Below are 19305 nucleotides of genomic sequence, written 5' to 3' on the forward strand. Positions count from 1 at the left end.
TCACTCCTCTGGTGGCTGCAATTACCTCTCCTTCTGCAGGGCCACAGGTTCGGGATTCAGGACTGGATCCTTCTAACCACGGATACAAGTCTCCGGGACTGGGGTGCAGTCACTCAAGGGTAAACCTTCCAAGGAAGGTGGTCAATTCTGGAAGCCAGCCTGCCAATAAACATTCTGGAACTAAGAGCTTCTCCAAGCGGCTCATCTTCTGAGAAATTGGGCCATTCACAGTCGGACAACGTAACGACAGTTGCTTACATAAAACGACAAGGTGGAACGAAGATCAGAGCTGCAAAGTCAGAGGTAACAAGAATCATCCTCTGTGCAGAAAGACAAGCGTTGGTGCTGTCAGTAATCTTCATTCCGGGAGCAGTCAACTGGGAAGCAAACTTCCTCAGCAGACGCAATCTCCATCCAGGGGAATAGGGCCTCCATCCAGAGGTGTTCAAGGAGGTGACAGATCTTTGGGGCCTACCCCAAATCGATATGATGGCTTCTCGTCTCAACAAGAAGCTTCAGCGGTATTGTTCCAGGTTGAGGGACCCGCAAGCAGTGGCGGTGGACGCCCTAGTGACTCTGTGGGGGTTCCAGTCGGTGTACGTATTTCCTCCACTTCCCCTCATTCCAAGAGTTCTCAATCTCATAAGGAGAACAGGAGTACAGACAATCCTCATTGCTATGGACTGGCCAAGAAGGGCTTGGTACGCGGATCTTCTGGATCTACTGCTGGAAGAGCTGAGGCCTCTTCCTCTTTTGGAGGACCTGCTGCAACAAGGCGCCGTTCGCCTACAAAGACTTACCACAGCTACGTTTGATGGCATGGAGGTTGAACGCCAGATACTAGCTCGGAAGGACATTCCAAACAAGGTTATTCCTACCCTGATAAAGGCTAGGAAAGGAGTAACGTCTAAACATTACCATCGTATTTGGAAAATAGGTGTCTTGGTGTGAGTCCAAGAAATTTCCTGTGGTGGAGTTTCAACTGGGACGGTTTTCTCCTCCTGCATGGAGATGTGGATATGGGCCTGAGCTTGGGATCCATAAAGGTCCAGATTTCGGCCCTATCCATTTTCTTCCAGAAACAGTTGGCTGCCCTCCCTGAGGTTCAGACTTTTTTGAAGGGAGTTCGGCATATCCATTCTCCCTTTGTACCGCCTGCGGCGCACTGGGATCTTAATGTGGTGTTACAGTTCCTCCAGTCGGACCTCTACAGGAGGTTGAGGTCAAGTTTCTCACATGGAAGGCGGTCACTTTGTTGGCCTTAGCTTCTGCTAGACGTGTGTCGGAGTTGGGGCCCATACTTGATCTTCCATGAAGATAGAGCTGAGCTTCGGACACGTCAGCAGTTTCTTCCGAAGGTTGGCTCGGCATTTCATGTCATCCAGCCTATTGTGGTGCCAGTTGCGACTGACTCCTCAATTTCATCAAAGTCCTTAGATGTTGTAAGGGCTCTCAAAATCTATGTGAGGAGAACTCGTCACAGAACATCGGACTCTCTGTTTGTCCTGTATGATCCCAAGTAAATTGGGAGTCCTGCTTCTAAGCAGACGATCTCTCACTGGATCAGGTTCACTATCCAGCATGCATATTCTACGACAGGCTTGATGTGTCCTACATCTGTTAAGGCCCACTCTACTCGTAAAGTGGGTTCTTCCTGGGTGGCTGCCTGGGGGGTCGTGGCATTACAACTCTGCCGAGCAGTTACTTGGTCTGGGTCGAACACATTCGCAAAGGTCCACGAGTTTGATACTTTGGCCTCTGGGGACCTTAAGTTTGGTCATGCAGTTCTGCAGGAGCCTCCGCGCTCTCCCTCTCATTCTGGGAGATTTGGTACATCCCCATGGTACTAATGTGGACCCCAGCATCCTCTGGGACGTAAGAGAAAATAGGATTTTAATTACCTACCGGTAAATCCTTTTCTCATAGTCCATAGAGGATGTTGGGTGCCCGCCCAGTGCTTCGTTATCCTGCAGTGGTTATTTAGTTCAGTACGGCTTGATTCTCGGTAAGTACTGTCTTGTTACTTGGTAAGTAATCCTGTTCAGCTGTTGCTGATGTTTCAAGCTAGTTAGCTTGGGTTGCCTTGTGTGTGAGCTGGTGTGAATCTCGCCACTATCTGTGTATAATCCTTCTCTCAAAGATGTCCGTCTCCTCGGGCACAGTTTCTAGACTGAGTCTTGTAGGAGGGGCATAAAGGGAGGAGCCAGCCCACACTCTCAAACTCTTAAAGTGCCAGTGGCTCCTAGTGGACCCGTCTATACCCCATGGTACTAATGTGGACCCCAGCATCCTCTACGGACTATGAGAAAAGGATTTACAGGTAATTAAAATCCTATTTTTGAACCGACTAGAGCAAACTACTTTGAAAAATGGAACACTATATTGGATACATGTTCAAAGGATTTAATAACATTAATAATAGAGGACCTGAAGGATTGCATTGATAAAAACAAATGTAGTTATTTTCACATTAGAAAGAAAATTTGAACCATTAAAAAAGATGAATGATTACATAAACTTGATAAAAATGACAAACAAACAAAAAAAAAAGTTGAAAGAAAGCATCATCTAACAAAAGCAGAATAAGTTACATAGGGGTTTAACAGCACACACAACTATCTCATAGTCAAAATGAACGACGACAACACTGGAAAAGACAACAGCGGGGACATGCTGAATTTATATATAGTAAAGCAGAAAATTTAAAACAAAACTGACAATGAGCTAAGGGGTTAATTCAGAGTTGATCGCAACAGCAAATTTGTTAGCAGTTGGGAAAACCATGGGGGTCATTCTGACCTGATCGCATGCTGCCGTTCATCGCAGTATATGATCAGGTCAGAAATGCGCCGGTGCCGCAGTGCTGTCGGACGGCTGTCGTATCCCAGCGATCAATCAGGCAGAGGCGGTTGCTGAGCGGGAGGGGGCGGCACGGTGGTGTTTGGCCGCCATTTTGTGTGCATGGTCCGGCCAACGCAGGCATGGCCAGACCATGTGGGGGGTGGGCCACAGTGGCTGCATGACATCACAAGCAGCCGCTGCGACCATCACAATAACGAGTAACTCCCGGCTAGCACACATCACCGCTGTGCGATTCTTTTGTACTTGTGCGGTGGGGCCGGGCCTGACATGCAGGGCGGACTAGCCCTGTGCTGGGCATCCCCCCGCATATCAGTGTGGATGATCGTAGCTTTGCTAAATTTTGCACAGCTACAATCAGGTCTGAATCACCCCCCATGTGCACTGCAGGTGGGGCAGATATAACATGCAGAGAGAGTTAGATTTGGGTGTGTTATTTTGTTTCTGTGCAGGGTAAATACTGGCTGCTTTATGTTTACACTGCAATTTAGATTTCAGTTTGAGCACACTCCACCCAAATTTAACTCTCTCTGCACATGTTACATCTGCCCCCCCCCCCCCCCCCTGCAGTGCACATGGCTTTGCGTAACTGCTAACAATTTTGCTGCTTCGATCAATTCTGAATTAGTCCCTGTGAATAATACAAAAACAACGAAACAAGGAGGGGTTTTTCATTGTTTGAATAAAAACAAAAACAAATTAACGACATTAAATCAAATCAAGATAAAGGAGAACACATCATGGGCAGGGCCGGATTAAGCCTTGGGGGTGCCCGGGGCACTTAAGACAGGGAGCCCCGATGAAAGGTGGGGGATGTATATTAGATTGTGCATACCTCCCAACATGTCCCATTTCAGGAGGGACAAAATGCTCTTTACCTGGACTTTCCTTTTAATATATGATTGATGTCCCCTGTGTTGAACTATTTAATTGCTAAGAAAGGTATTTCAACACAGATGATTGCAATCATAAATTAAGAAGGAAGTCCAGGTAGAGAGCATTTTGTCCCTCCTGGAATGGGTCATGGTGGGAGGTATAGATTGTGTATATTAAATTTAAACCAATGGTGTATATTAGTTTTAAACTAATAGTTTAATGCCTGGGTACTGTTTATACAGTAGCTCCACCTAATTGAAAGACAAGTATTTATAAAATGTTCTTGTAGTGGAACAAAGACAACTTAACCTTAAAATACACATAGAAAAATAAAATAATTTATCTTGTCACATGCAATAATAGCAGCAGCCTCTGTGCTATTATTACATGTGACAAGGAGTGCTCTTTCTGTTCTCATGGTCTCTGTATATGCTTGCTTTTAGTTTCGTTGATTGTTCATGTATTTTTTTTTTTGAACTATTGATGACAATAAAGTATTATTACTTACATACCGGGACAGGACGCAGGAGGACTCTCTGTATGTGTCTCTATATCTAAAACCAAATGGTTTAGTTGCATAAAAGTTTACACATGACTCAAGACACCCTGGTAGAGAGGAGGAGGAGCTGGGATCCCCGTGTTACTTACAGCTCTCTCCACCCTCCTATCTCTCTTCTGGTCAGAAAGCTCTGTGGGTAGCTCATGAAACATGATATTCCTGTGTCTCTACCTGTACTGCATACTGTCCTGCTCACATTCTGGCTCTCACATTAAGAGGGAAAGCTAGTGAAATCAGTGTGATTTGGCCCTGACAAAGGGGGACCCGGGGTACAGTATGCCCTGCATCCCCTCCCTTAATCTGGCTATGATCATGGGAGATCGAATGGCATGCGACACAGAGTAAACTGTGTATCTACTAGAATGTCCATGTGGAGAACAATATATTGGCCAAACAAAAAGCAAAATTAAAACATGTACAGCAGAACATATATATAACATTAAAAAAAGACTTGGCAACACATAGTGTCCTCCAGCATTTTCTTGAAAAACACAACAAGGACCCAAGTGGAATGACGTTCTTTGGCATACAGAAAATAACATCAAACTGGAGAGGAGGCAACTTGGTGAATGCTTTAAAGAAATGTGAAAGCAAGTGGATTTATACCATGAAAACTCTAACACCTAGAGGTCTGAACATTGACCTGGAGCTTAATGAATTTTTATGAAACGTTTTTAATTTTTATTAATACAGTTAACAAACACATTACACAACACTCATTATATGCACTGGCCCTGGTACACTTAAATAAAGAAACCCATCACAAGGTTTCAACTTTTTTATGACCTCACTTTCTTAAGCGGATGCCTGTTTTAAACAAAAAAATAAAGGTTTAAAAAAGCTCAATAAAAATGTTCTTTTTTTAAAAAATATATAAAAAGGAAGTCTCATACAAAATGGAGTCATTCTTGATAAAGTATCCTAGTGGTATCAAACATGATGAATGCAGAATACAACATGGTGGAAAACCCCAATTCCATAGTGTTGAAGCAGGTGATGTTGTCATTCGGCAGCATGGACTCACAATTGGCAGATGCACCGCTCCACAATTTCCATACGTCAACAATTGAAAACAGCCGACAGGTGCATCTGATGAACTACTCTGCACCTGACCGCAGCCGTGACATAACATTACTGGCAGCAGCTGACAGGTGCAGCAGACAAAATACTCTGCACCTGACTGCAGCTGCGGCATAACATCACCAGCAGCAGCAGACAGGTGCAGCGGACAAATTCCTTTGAACCTGAATGCAGCCGCATCATAACACCACCTACAGCAAAATACAACAGTGCCCGACCAGCAGCCATGTACAGTACACACCTTCTAGCGGGGCCAGTTATCCCGGAACCTTACTAACGTTTGAGACGAGGTAAGAGAGGGATAGTAAAGAGACTTCTTTCCTCCGTGCATGTGATTATGCTCAACATCCGTAGAATAACAGATGCTCCACTACTTTACCATTATAAAAAGGGCTGTTAGCATTATAATCATGTTTGTTTTTTCCTCATTTTACCAACAGGAATAGGGCAGCAGTATTTTAAGTTTTGGGATTCACTGTTTCCTTTTTGTATCAGTGCCTGTGTAACATACAAATTTGTAACATTATAATACTACTCTAATTAATTGGTAACTGCTTATGTTCATTTGTGAATTTCCTACCTGTAGAAAAGCTGTGGAAAATAAACCTGCAGTGCGGAACTTTTACCTGGTGTATATGATCCTTGCCACATTATAAATAAATATGGAACCATCATAGAAGTAAAAGAAACGGGTGGCACTCCACTGATTTCAATGAAAGAAGTACAGTAGCTACAGCAGCTTTTTCAGTTAACGTTTCAGGTGCTTTTATTTACCATATACATAGCTACATAGCTATATACATAGCTGGGTTCTCTAGGGAATACCTTGCAAGTATAACCCGAGTAGCAATGCAAGAACCAGGCGGCACTCACCGGACTTTTTCCTAAAAAAACAATTGTATTAAGAGCTGTAGTTACAGTTAGAAGGACAGCATATTCAGTCTCACCAGTGATGAGACTGAATATGCTGTTCCTCTAGCTGTAACTACAGTTCTTAATACAATTGTTTTTTGTTTTTTTTAAAAGTCCGGTGAGTGCCGCCTGGTTCTTGCATTGCTACTCGAATTATACTTGCAAGGTATTCCCTAGAGAACCCAGCTATGTGTATACTTTTGAAGGAGGGCACCCTGGCATACTGACAGAGAGAGCCATTAAGGAAAATAAATTTATAGTTTTATTTTATATATATATATATATATATATATATATATATATATATGGGGATCCACTGCACTCGCCACTCCCAGGAGAGGGGTGCACTCACCTACTCCCCACCCCTAGGTTGGGGTGTGGTGGGCTGTGACCCCCTGATTCAAATATACATATACAGAGAACCCTGCACTCTCCTTTGCATCTTCATTCACCTTAATGCTTTAGTATATATCTGAAAAAACAATGGGGTTTTGGTTTATGAATTGTACTCCACGGGACCCAGGGCCGGCTCTACCATTAGGCAGCTTTAGGCGGCTGCCTAGGGGCACCGGCCACTGGAGGGAGCCACTGAAGTCATCTAGCAAAAAACTGAAGGATATCTCTGTATGCGGGTCAGTAATGAACTTACAGATGGGGACATGTAACACAATAAGGAGCATACAAATATACCACGCCAGAATCCTGACAGCTGACATCCTGAATTTTAGCATGCCGGGGAGGGTTAGGCTGCAGAGAGGAAGGGTTTGGGTAAAGGGTAAGGTTAATTAATTGAATTCAAGATGTTGGTATTATAGTGGTCGGCATGCTGCTGTCTGTATTCTGACCGGCGACATTGCGTATCTAACCACAATTAAATATCCCCATCAGACCCTATATACAGTATTATACAGTATATAAAGAATAGACTGCCCTACAGCAATTTTAAAGTGAAAGTAGATTGTGAACAAATTCACAACTGTTTTTTTTACTTTATATATAAGTAAAGATATACTTTATCACTTTAAAAGTCCTGTAGTGTCTGTCACACGCCATAGGCGGCGTTCACCGCGCTTACCCCTGCGTGCCTGCTGGTCTGTGTTGCGGCCTCCGCCTTCGGTGGTCCACGGGCTCCGGCGCCTGGCTGGCGTAGCTCCCGGTGGCTCCCCAGGGCAGGGGCGCCGCCATGACCCCCGGCATCACGTGGGCGGGGAGCAGGTGACGTCATCAGACTTCCGCCAATCCCAGGAGGAGGACCCAGAGCGGTGGGAGCCGCTGACATTGAAACTGGAAATGCCGCTGACAAACCACACTGGAAATGCCCAATCTCGCCCGACCTTGGAAGCGAAGCAGTGTTGGGCCTGATCAGTACCAGAAAGGGAGACCACCTGGGAAGATCAGGTACTGTAACCAAGTCTGAGAATTCCGAATGCCTGTATCAAGCGTGTCAATAGGATAACTTATTTTTCACTTAATTATTAATAATAATATTTATTATTTATACTTATATCTTATCGCCATAAGAGTATATATCATATTATTATTTTTATGCACATCATTAGTTATCACAATGCTAACTTAACATATTATACCACTATTATATAAGCATAGCACTAATATATTCACTACATACCACCAATATCAGATAATATTATAATATATAAGCACAGCGCTAATATGTTCACTATATACCACCAATATCAGACAGTTATCCCTAATAGTCTCTATTTTCTAATTTTCCTTTCTTGAAATTCATTTGTAATAGAGCATTACATGGTTTTCTATTATTTATATGCTTTCAATTTGTTTCCATGGTAACCGTTGTGGAGGAGTGAAAAAAGTGTCCCTAATCCCGGTCTCCACCAAAATGGCCGCCACATTGAAATCAACTAGGAATACCCCTGACAAAATTGGCGCAGCAGTGTACGGAGTCGCGGAAGTCCAGCCACTTTAAGTCCAGCCTCTATGATCATCTACCTCAGTGAGGACAGCGGGCGCATGCGCAATCGCGTTTCCGGAAGTGGGGCGGAAGTGACAAATTGACGCGACGATACCGGAAGTGTGGCGGAAGTACCGCTATTATTCATATAAAGTTGTCTTAAGGCGTTTTCTAAACCCAAACCTGTTCCCAAAGCACTCGTTTTCACTAGATTCATGTATACCACATGTGCATTATGTATTTTAATTATATTTATAGGCTTAACCTTTAGCAAGTAGCAACTTACTTAAAAAACAGGATGTGAAGTAATAATTGAGTATGGATGAATAGTAGTATAAATAGAAGCCCAGTCCCATTTTGCTTTTACCCCTTGATGAAGTCTGTGTGACGAAACGCGTTGGTCAACCTGACAGTGTACCTATACTCAGATAAGCTAAATCCTCTTACATTTATTGCATCTTGCACTTTATCCATCTTTTAATGATTGTGTATGTTTTTTTGTCCCATTCTTTTAAAGAGATATGTACATAATTTTTTGTGAATACATTTTTAAAATTATTATATATATATATATATATATATATATATATATATATAATATCCAAATAATCCGGCACTCCTGGTAATAGTCCAGTCGCCTGTGTGCCTTTGTCCAAACAATAGTATGTAGTACAGTCAGAACAAATGAATGTTCAGAACAGGACACGGCACTCCAGGACTTATGAATAAATGCTTGTAGTTTAATGTAACAAAAGCCTGCATCAGTGCATTGTCTGGGTGAGCACAACCACAGACAGCTAAGATGCAGGATGGATCTTACATGGCACAGGCATACAAAACACGATGCAGCATTTCGGGACGCATCAGGTCCCTTCCTCAGGTGATGCTAGTGCCCAGCAAACAGCATAAAACAGACATACAACATTAAACTTACCTATATAGCAACCCCCTGTCAGCACACCTGATCCAGGAGACGCGTGGAGCTTCCGGTCCGGCCGAGGCGCCTGGACGATGACGTCATCGGGACGCGGCGGTTGCCGTAGAAACCCGATGTGCGGAGAATCACACGCTGTCCCTGGCTGGTTAGCCTGACAGGGGGAGCCATATACCTAGTAGACAAAACATAATGTGAAAAGTGAACTGCACACATATAGTGGAGATAGAAACACAGTTTATTATAAAAATTATGCGACCTGGATATACAACTGCAATGGGCCACATTATCTGTGGCACATTACCAGCATATACAAATCACATCTAACACATTAAAAAAACATGGTATAGATTAACCGCTGGCTAAGAAGCAAAGGGAACATGAATTCTTATAACTATATTCTGAGGGACACAATAAGTTTTCAAAATACTAGTACACCCTGTATGAAACAAGCAGTGTATAAAGAAACCATTATTATGCCAACAACCTCCTATAATAAGTCCCAATAGAAGCCTCATCATGTACCTCAATAATATCGTAAGTAATTCCAATTGATTTTTTCGTTTAAACCTGCAGGGTGCAGTGTATTTAATCTAACTATCCATTTGGCTTCAAATCTATGGAGTGCCAAAACCCTGTCACCTCCTCGCAATGATTGTGGAACGTGATCTATCATTTGATAACGCAAATCTGAAAACGTGTGTGCTTTGGCACAGCAATGCCTGGACACCGGTTGATCAATTGGCTTTGCCCATTAGAGCCTGATTGATGTTAGACCGGTGTAATGCCATACGCTCCCGCAATGTGCGGGTAGTGAGACCAACATACATTAATGGGCAAGGGCAGATGATGTAGTAGATAATGAATCTAGTGGTGCAGTTTAACACATGTCTAATTGAAAATTTTTGGTTAGTGACGGGATGAGTAAAGTAGGAACCTGTAATCAAAGAGGAACATGTAATGCATGAGGGGCATTTGTAACAGCCTGCCTTTTTAATTGATCCGAACAACCCTGGTTTGGGAGTATGGTCTGTGATGTCAGTTTTAACTAAGTGGTCACGCAAATTGCGGCCACGTTTATAACTAGTCATAACTCGAGTATTTTGAAAATTCGGCAAAGACTTGTCAGTTTTGATGATGGGCCATAAAGCCTTGCTAGCACGTGGTATAATAGGGCTAGAGGTAGAGTATCTGGTAGACCAGATGAATTTATCATCCACACGATTTTGAGTGGGAGTGTCTTGGAGCATCACTGTCCGATCTTGACACATTACTTTATTTTTAGTCATCTCTAGATCTTTGGGATTATAACCCCGCTTTTTAAATTTATTGACCACTATTTGTAGTGCGTCCTCTAACTGATTCGGGTCGCTGGTTATGCGTGCCACTCTTAACATCTGGGAATAGGGGAGACCCCTCTTTAATGCTACTGGATGGTGGCTACTAGCATCTAACAAAGAATTACGGTCCGTGTTCTTGTAAAACACTGTCGAGACTAATTGACCCCCTTTCAAATGGATTGTCACATCTAAATAATCAATCTGATCTGATTTGCAAACAAAAGTAAATTTGATTGGTCCTGGTGTATGATTGATATTATGCATCATTTCCTCAAAGGCTACTTTACTCCCTTTCCATAACATAAATAAGTCGTCTATGTAACGGATAAACCACACAATATTTTGACTATAATGCAGATTATCAAAAAATAATTTCTGTTCTTGATCGAACATAAAAACATTGGCATATGCCGGTGCCACACTACTGCCCATGGCACACCCGGCTAGCTGTAAATAAAATAAACCATTAAACAAAAAATAATTCCTGGTAAGTACTAATTCTAATAGCTTCAGAAAAAGTGTTATGTCCAGGCCCAAATCGTCATCAAGATTACCAATGAATCTATTCATTGCCTCTAAACCCTCTCTATGCGGAATCGACGTATAGAGAGAGGAGACATCCATCGTGCATAATAAAGTATCATCTGATAGTCCGTCAAATTCCATGATTCTTCTAAGGAATGTAGTGGTGTCCTTTAAGTAAGTTCGTCGTTTGATCACATGTGGTTGGAGGAGAGAGTCCAAAAGTTCGGCAATTGGTTGATATAAGGAGCCCCTCGCAGACACAATTGGCCTGCCAGGGGGGTTCACTAAGTCTTTGTGAACCTTAGGTAATGTGTATAAGCAAGGAACAATCGGATTCTTGGGAAGGAGAGCTTCTTTCAATTTAGGTTCTATTAGCTTGTTCTGCACCGCCTGTTCCAATACAGTGTTGAGTTCCCTTTGGAACCTCATTGTCGGGTCATTGTCCAGTTTAGTATAGGTTTCTGAACATGCGAGTTGCCTCATAATTTCTTCAATATACTGTGCCCGATCTTGCAGCATAATGCTGCCGCCCTTGTCCGCAGGACGGATAATTATGGACCTGTCTGAACTAAGATCTTTCAATGCTTTACGCTGATCTAATGATAGGTTGTGATATATCGGCTTCGGAGTCGCTATAAATCTGTTCACTGAGTCATCCATTAACCTCCCGAATGTTTTCAGCGATGGATTGTTGGAGACAGGATCAAATGTTGATGTACTGTACTTGCGTACAATTTTACTGGTCGGATCAGTTTGCGGTTGATTAGTTGAATTTTGAAAAAATTCCCGTAGCCTTAGTTTCCTATTCATTTGATGTAAATCAGCTTGCCACTCAAAAGGATCATGTTGATTAGTCGGGATGAAGGAGAGTCCTTTATTTAAAACAGATTCTTCAATAGATGTTAATGGCCTGGAGGATAGGTTAAAGATCAAGTTGTTTTCTTGGATTTGGTTCCTTTTGTGAATCCTTTGGTTTTGTCCGCCGCGCCTCGTTGGCTTGGGCCAGCCTCCGCTCTGGCCCTGGCGGTAGCCCCTAAAGGGGGACGGTTAGCAGAGATGGCATCATCTGAATCAGCGACAACGAAATCACTATCGCTGTTAGATGAATGATGTCCTTTATCTGGACGTCCCCTTCTTTGCCGGTATGATGTACGTGCCTGGTTTCTGTAATTAGACTTCACCGAATCAGTACCCGTTAGCCATCGGTACACCTGGAAATCCTCATAGTCATTCTGGACTACTTGTAATTTTGATTTTTTGAATTTCAGCAGCTCTTTCCTGTAGTTGTCAATCTGTTGTGTTAATTTAGACCAGGTAGCCGCATGTCCTGGGTCCGAAATGATTCCAATGTGTGTGGCATTAAGGGCTTCTATTTTGGATTTGGCAATCTGTAGCTCTCGTCCTGATTCCTCTATGACGAGAAGCATCAAGTCGAAGCTGCATTTATTCAATACAGAAATCCATCTGCGGCAAAATTCGGGATTTGTCCTCCCTATTGTTGGGGTATTGCGGACGCGGAACCCTCTAGGGATCAGTTTTTGTCTGAAATAATCAGATAAAGTAGAGCCATGTAACAAATAGTCAGTCTCCCGTTTTTTTAGGCGTAATAATTGTTTAAATATGTCGTCGACTGTATCATCAGATGCCTCTGGCACACAATCTGCTGCAAACAAGATGCGATCAGCCTGTGCTTTGTTGAAACTCAATGTGTCCCCAGTTTGAGATGATGTATGAGTAGAACTGTTTCCTTCGCTTCTATTAATGTCAGCGTCTTCCATGTTATATATGCTCTCCACCAATTGTGGTAATGGATCACTAGCACAGTGATGTTTAAACAATATAAAGTGCGGTGTACTTAGGGGATTAGCCAAACCCCAATGCAATACAATATCCAAATAATCCGGCACTCCTGGTAATAGTCCAGCCGCCTGTGTGCCTTTGTCCATTCATAAGTCCTGGAGTGCCGTGTCCTGTTCTGAACATTCATTTGTTCTGACTGTACTATATATATATTGTAACACTGTAGGGGTGCAAGGCGCCTTTTCCTGGGGAATATGGCAGCATGCAGCAGCTGAGGAACAACACAAGTCCAGTTTCTGGTACAACTGACCCCGGCCAGTTTTAATGAAACAGAAAATAAAACAAACCCCAAAATAAAAATACCTTGCCTGTCCGGCACTAACTAAACATAAGATATTCCTAACTGTCACTAAACAAAACACAGAGTTCTTCAGTACATACTGTACAGCTCACTTGCATCAGAAAGCGTGTCTCTCACACACAGATCCTGCAGCCTTCCCAGGCAGTCTGCTCATACTAATCAGGTTAGAAGCACTATATCACTCTTACACAGCTGAAACCCTGATTAGCCCTCTGTGAGGCCAAAGACCCGAACTGGGCCCAATGTCTAGAACTCGCCTTATCTCTCTCTCAGAGCCTTTACCCAGCTTTTACAGCAAACTGAAAAGGTTCAGACAAAACAAAAAGCATTTTTCCTAGAAGTTAACATTTTCTAAAACATGTAAGACAAGAACCTGGGACAAATATACCTGCCCTCAAACACTATCCCAGTGTTCTTGTCACATATCCCCCTCCCCTGTTTCGACCTAGGGGCCGGAACACTTGTAGCCCCCAAACAGAAGATGCGAGACAATGCATCTGCGTTGGCCAATTGTGTTCCCGGTCTATGTTCGACAGTAAACTTAAAGTCCTGCAACGCTAGAAACCATCTAGTTACACGAGCATTCTTGCCTCTATTTACATACATCCATTTTAAAGGGGCATGGTCTGTCACTAGTCTGAATTGTCTACCCAAGAGGTAATATCTCAAGGTATCTAGTGCCCACTTAATGGCCAAAGCCTCCTTTTCCACAATGGCATACCTTTTTTCATGCTCATTGAGTTTCCTACTCAAATAAATGATAGGGTGTTCGTCCCCATCTCTGGTTTGGGACAGCACAGCACCTATCCCTACCTCTGAGGCATCTGTCTGTACCACAAATTCTTTTGAAAAATCTGGTGTTATCAACACCGGTTGTGAACACAAAGCCACTTTTAACGCTTGGAACGCCTTTTCTGCATCAGGGTTCCATTTCACCACATTTGACTGCTTCCCTTTGGTAAGGTCTGACAACGGCACCGCTGTGGTCGCAAAATTAGGAATAAACCGTCTATAGTACCCAGTAATTCCCAAAAAAGCCCTTACCTGTTTTTTATTCACTGGACGAGGCCAGTTTTGAATAGCATCAACTTTATTCAATTGGGGCCTAATCAGACCTCTGCCTATGGTGAAGCCCAAGTATTTGACCTCCTCCATTGCGAGGCAGCACTTCTTTGGGTTAGCAGTTAACCCTGCCTCTCTGATTGAGTCCAGTACTGCTTGTACTTTAACCAAATGGGACCCCCAGTCTGTACTGTGAATTACCACATCATCCAAATAGGCAGCTGCATATTTTCTATGGGGCCTCAAAATTTTATCCATCGCCCGTTGAAAGGTTGCTGGAGCCCCATGCAACCCAAAGGGTAACATCTTATACTGGTACAGCCCCTCCGGAACCGAAAAGGCTGTTTTTTCTTTGGCGCTATCAGATAAAGGTATTTGCCAGTAACCTTTGGTCAGGTCCAATGTGGTGAGAAACCTGGCTGCTCCCAGCCTTTCTACAAGCTCATCCACACGGGGCATGGGGTATGCGTCAAACTTGGACACCTCATTTAACTTACGAAAGTCATTACAGAAGCGTATGCTACCGTCGGGCTTCGGGATGAGCACTATGGGACTGGACCACTCACTGTTAGACTCCTCTATGACTCCAAGTTCTAACATGGTTTTAACTTCCTTAGAAATAGCTTCTCGCTGAGCTTCAGGAATCCTATATGGCTTTAAATGAACCCTGACCCCTGGTTCTGTGACAATGTCATGTTTTATTATGGTCGTTCGGCCAGGCAGCTCTGAAAATACCTCCCTATTTTGGATGAGAAATTCTTTAACCTGATTGTTCTGATCAGCTGATAATGTCTCTGACACCTTCACTGCGGGAAGCAACCGGGGTGAAGACACCGAAGGGCAAGGCTCCGCTGACAGAGACAACCTATCTTTCCAGGGTTTGATTAAGTTAACATGGTAGATCTGTTCGGGTTTTCTCTTTCCCGGCTGGTATACTTTGTAATTAACCTCATTCACTTTTTCCCTAATCTCAAATGGACCCTGCCATTTAGCTAGGAATTTGCTTTCCACAGTGGGTACCAAAACAAGAACTCTATCTCCAGGAGCAAATTCCCGTATCTTGGCACTCCGGTTATAGACCCTCTGTTGAGCACTTTGGGCCTGTTCCATGTGCTCTCTGACAACAGGTACCACGGCTGCAATCCTATCCTGCATTTGTGTTACATGCTCAATAACGCTTCTATAAGGAGTGGGCTGTCCTTCCCACGTCTCTTTGGCAATATCCAACAGCCCTCTGGGGTGTCTACCATACAACAAATCAAATGGAGAAAACCCCGTAGAGGACTGAGGGACTTCTCTGATGGCCATTAACAAGTAGGGCAACAAACAATCCCAGTTTTTCCCATCTCTCTCAACAACCTTTTTTAACATACTTTTTAATGTTTTATTAAACCTTTCCACCAACCCGTCAGTTTGGGGATGGTAGATGGACGTCCTGAGGTGAGTGACCTTAAATAACTTGCACAATTCTTTCATGATCCTTGACATAAATGGAGTACCTTGGTCAGTCAAAATTTCTTTTGGTATTCCCACTCTACTAAATACCTGCACCAGCTCCCTAGCTATCGCCTTGGTTGTGATAGTGCGTAATGGGACAGCCTCAGGATATCGAGTGGCATAGTCCATAATTACCAGGATATACTGATGGCCCCGAGCAGACTTTAACAAGGGCCCCACGAGATCCATGGCTATTCTGTCAAACGGGACCTCTATAATAGGCATGGGAACTAGTGGGCTCCTGAAATGGGGTCTAGGGGCATGATACTGGCATTCAGGACAGGAAGAACAATATTCAGACACTTCTTTATAAACCCCTGGCCAAAAGAACCTTTGTAAAACTCTTTCAGTGGTTTTTTCTGCCCCTAAATGTCCTGCGGTAACGTGACTATGAGCTAAATCTAGTACCGTTCTCCGATAAGGCTGGGGAACTACCAGCTGTTCCACCACATCCTCACCCCTTTTGACAATGTGGTACAAGAGCTCATTACAGATGGCCATGTGGGGATACGTAACCCTGTCACCTGGTACCACAGGTTCCCCATTAACAATCTTAACATTCTCTCTAGCCTTTATTAAGGTAGGATCCTTTAACTGTTCAGACGCAAACAGATCCTTCTTTACCTCCAGGTCAGGCACGCTTTCAGTTCTAACTACTATGTCTCTGTTCCCGGCAAGAGGGTCCTCACTGGACTCCCCATCTGTCACTTCCCCAGCCAAACTAGCAAAAGGCAAAGGGACAGAAAGTTCCGAAGACCCACGTACATCCATAAAATCACCGGTATTATCAACTGGATTTTTACTTCTCACATCTGTTGATAACCGTGATTCCCACAGTTTCCAAAAATGAGGAAAATCCCTCCCTATTATGGCCTCATGCACCAAGGTAGGGACCAGTCCCACTTTAACCATTGCTGACCCACAACAAGTTTCTATATTCACCTCAGCAGTGGCATAATGTTGGGTATCCCCATGTATGCAAGTTACCCCAATAGGTATTTGCTGGACCTTTAAGGGGTTCACTAACCCAGCTTTCACGAGGGTAACTAAACTTCCTGAATCTAGCAAGGCCTCTACCCGGTTACCCTCTAAGAACACATCGCACATTTGTTTTTCCAGCTCAGGTGAAGGTACCACAGTACAGGCTAACCTAGCAAAGAAAGACATTCTGCGACATTCAAAGGCAGCATCACATTGCATGGGTTCTTGCGTGACTGGGCAATTGGCAATAACATGACCTGGCATACCACACCTAAAACATTTAACCACACGATTATCAACCCATTTGGGCAGCATAGACCGTTCTAGCCCCATTGGCCTGTTTCCAGGGCCAGTGTTTACAGTCTCTCCAGCCTTGCGTTCTCTTAACCGCCCAGCAACGTTTTCCCACGGAACAGTCTTACCAGTCTTTACTGAAGGGCGCTGTCGAGGATCTATGGGTTGCTGGGTGGTCATCAGTAGTTCCTCTGCTGCCAAATACCTCTCTACCATGTCCACTAATTGGTCAGCAGTACCCGGGTTTCCATGGCTCACCCACTTGCGCAGGACCATGGGCAAAGATCTCAAGTAGCGGTCCATGACGACTCTTTCCACCATCTGGGGACCAGTTAATGTCTCTGGCTGTAGCCATTTTTTTGTTAGCTGAATAAGGTCGTGCATCTGGGAGCGCGGAGGCTTCTCCATGGCGTACAGCCAACGGTGCACCCGTTGTGCTCGTACTGACAGCGTGACTCCCAGGCGGGTCAGGATCTCAGTCTTTAGTTTATCATAGTCCCGAGCCTCAGCAGGGCTTAAATCAAAGTAAGCTTTTTGGGGCTCACCTGACAGGAAAGGTGCCAGCAGACTGGCCCACTGTGCTTTCGGCCAGTTCTCACGCTCGGCAGTCCTTTCAAACGTGGTCAGATAGGCCTCCACATCATCAGCCTCTGTCATTTTCTGCAGGAAGTGACTGGCCCGTATAGAACTAGAGCTGGTTGGAGCACTGACGGCCACATCTCCAACCCGAGCTGCAAGTCTCTGCACCACTTCTGCTAAGGCCTCTCTATCCTGACGCTGTTGCCTGTAAAGTTCATCAACAACTGCCTGCTGTTGTCTCTTATTTTCCTCCATTGCCACCTGCTGCTGTCTTATATTTTCCTCCATTGCCACCTGCTGCTGTCTGTTGGCCTCCTGCTGTAGTCTCCAATTTTCCTCCATTGCCACCTGCTGCTGTCGGTTGGCCTCCTGCTGAGCCGCTGTAGCTTGCAGCAAGGCTTTAAGCAGATCCTCCATGTCGACAGATTTTTCAGGCGGCTTTGCAGCTGCTTTCACCCAGGACATATATCAAACCCTCAGGGGTGAGTCTCAGTAACTTCACACTGGGCTGTATCTGCATAAACCACCGTTTTCTGCAGGCCTCACCAAGCTGCTGCTTTCACTTATGCGCAGAACGGTGTGCTCGCATTCTCCACCAAGTTGTAACACTGTAGGGGTGCAAGGCGCCTTTTCCTGGGGAATATGGCAGCATGCAGCAGCTGAGGAACAACACAAGTCCAGTTTCTGGTACAACTGACCCCGGCCAGTTTTAATGAAACAGAAAATAAAACAAACCCCAAAATAAAAATACCTTGCCTGTCCGGCACTAACTAAACATAAGATATTCCTAACTGTCACTAAACAAAACACAGAGTTCTTCAGTACATACTGTACAGCTCACTTGCATCAGAAAGCGTGTCTCTCACACACAGATCCTGCAGCCTTCCCAGGCAGTCTGCTCATACTAATCAGGTTAGAAGCACTATATCACTCTTACACAGCTGAAACCCTGATTAGCCCTCTGTGAGGCCAAAGACCCGAACTGGGCCCAATGTCTAGAACTCGCCTTATCTCTCTCTCAGAGCCTTTACCCAGCTTTTACAGCAAACTGAAAAGGTTCAGACAAAACAAAAAGCATTTTTCCTAGAAGTTAACATTTTCTAAAACATGTAAGACAAGAACCTGGGACAAATATACCTGCCCTCAAACACTATCCCAGTGTTCTTGTCACAATATATATATATATATACTGTCAGATTAATTTATTTCAGATACCGTTGGTCGCTTTATCCCCATCCCTTTTTTGCTGTGTGTGTGTATATATATATATATATATATATATAATTAGTAATGAGCGGGTTCGGTTCCTCGGAAACCGAACCCCCCCAAACTTCACCCATTTTACACGGGTCCGATTCTCCCGTATGGCTTGGTTAACCCGAGCGCGCCCGAACGTCATCATCCCGCTGTCGGATTCTCGCGAGATTCGGATTCTATATGAGCAGCCGCGCGTCGCCGCCATTTTCACTCGTGCATTGGAAATGTTAGGGAGAGGACGTGGCTGGCGTCCTCTCCGTTTATTAATGTTGATGCAAATATTTGTGCTTATTGCTTAATTGTGGGGACTGGGGAGCAGCTGTATTATATAGGAGGAGTACAGTGCAGAGTTTTGCTGACAGTGACCACCAGTATACGTTGTCTGCCTGAAAAACACTCCATATCTGTGCTCAGTGTGCTGCATATATCTGTGCTCACACTGCTTTATTGTGG

The 19305-nt window shown here is 44.1% G+C and overlaps 1 pseudogene; it reads left to right on the top strand.

Moving 5' to 3' along the window:
• The first annotated feature begins 7577 nt into the window (after positions 1-7577).
• LOC134964757 (5S ribosomal RNA) lies at positions 7578-7696 on the top strand (annotated as a pseudogene).
• Positions 7697-19305: the final 11609 nt, after the last annotated feature.

The sequence above is a fragment of the Pseudophryne corroboree genome, chromosome 9 (assembly GCF_028390025.1).
Source record: "Pseudophryne corroboree isolate aPseCor3 chromosome 9, aPseCor3.hap2, whole genome shotgun sequence".
NCBI lineage: Eukaryota > Metazoa > Chordata > Amphibia > Anura > Myobatrachidae > Pseudophryne > Pseudophryne corroboree.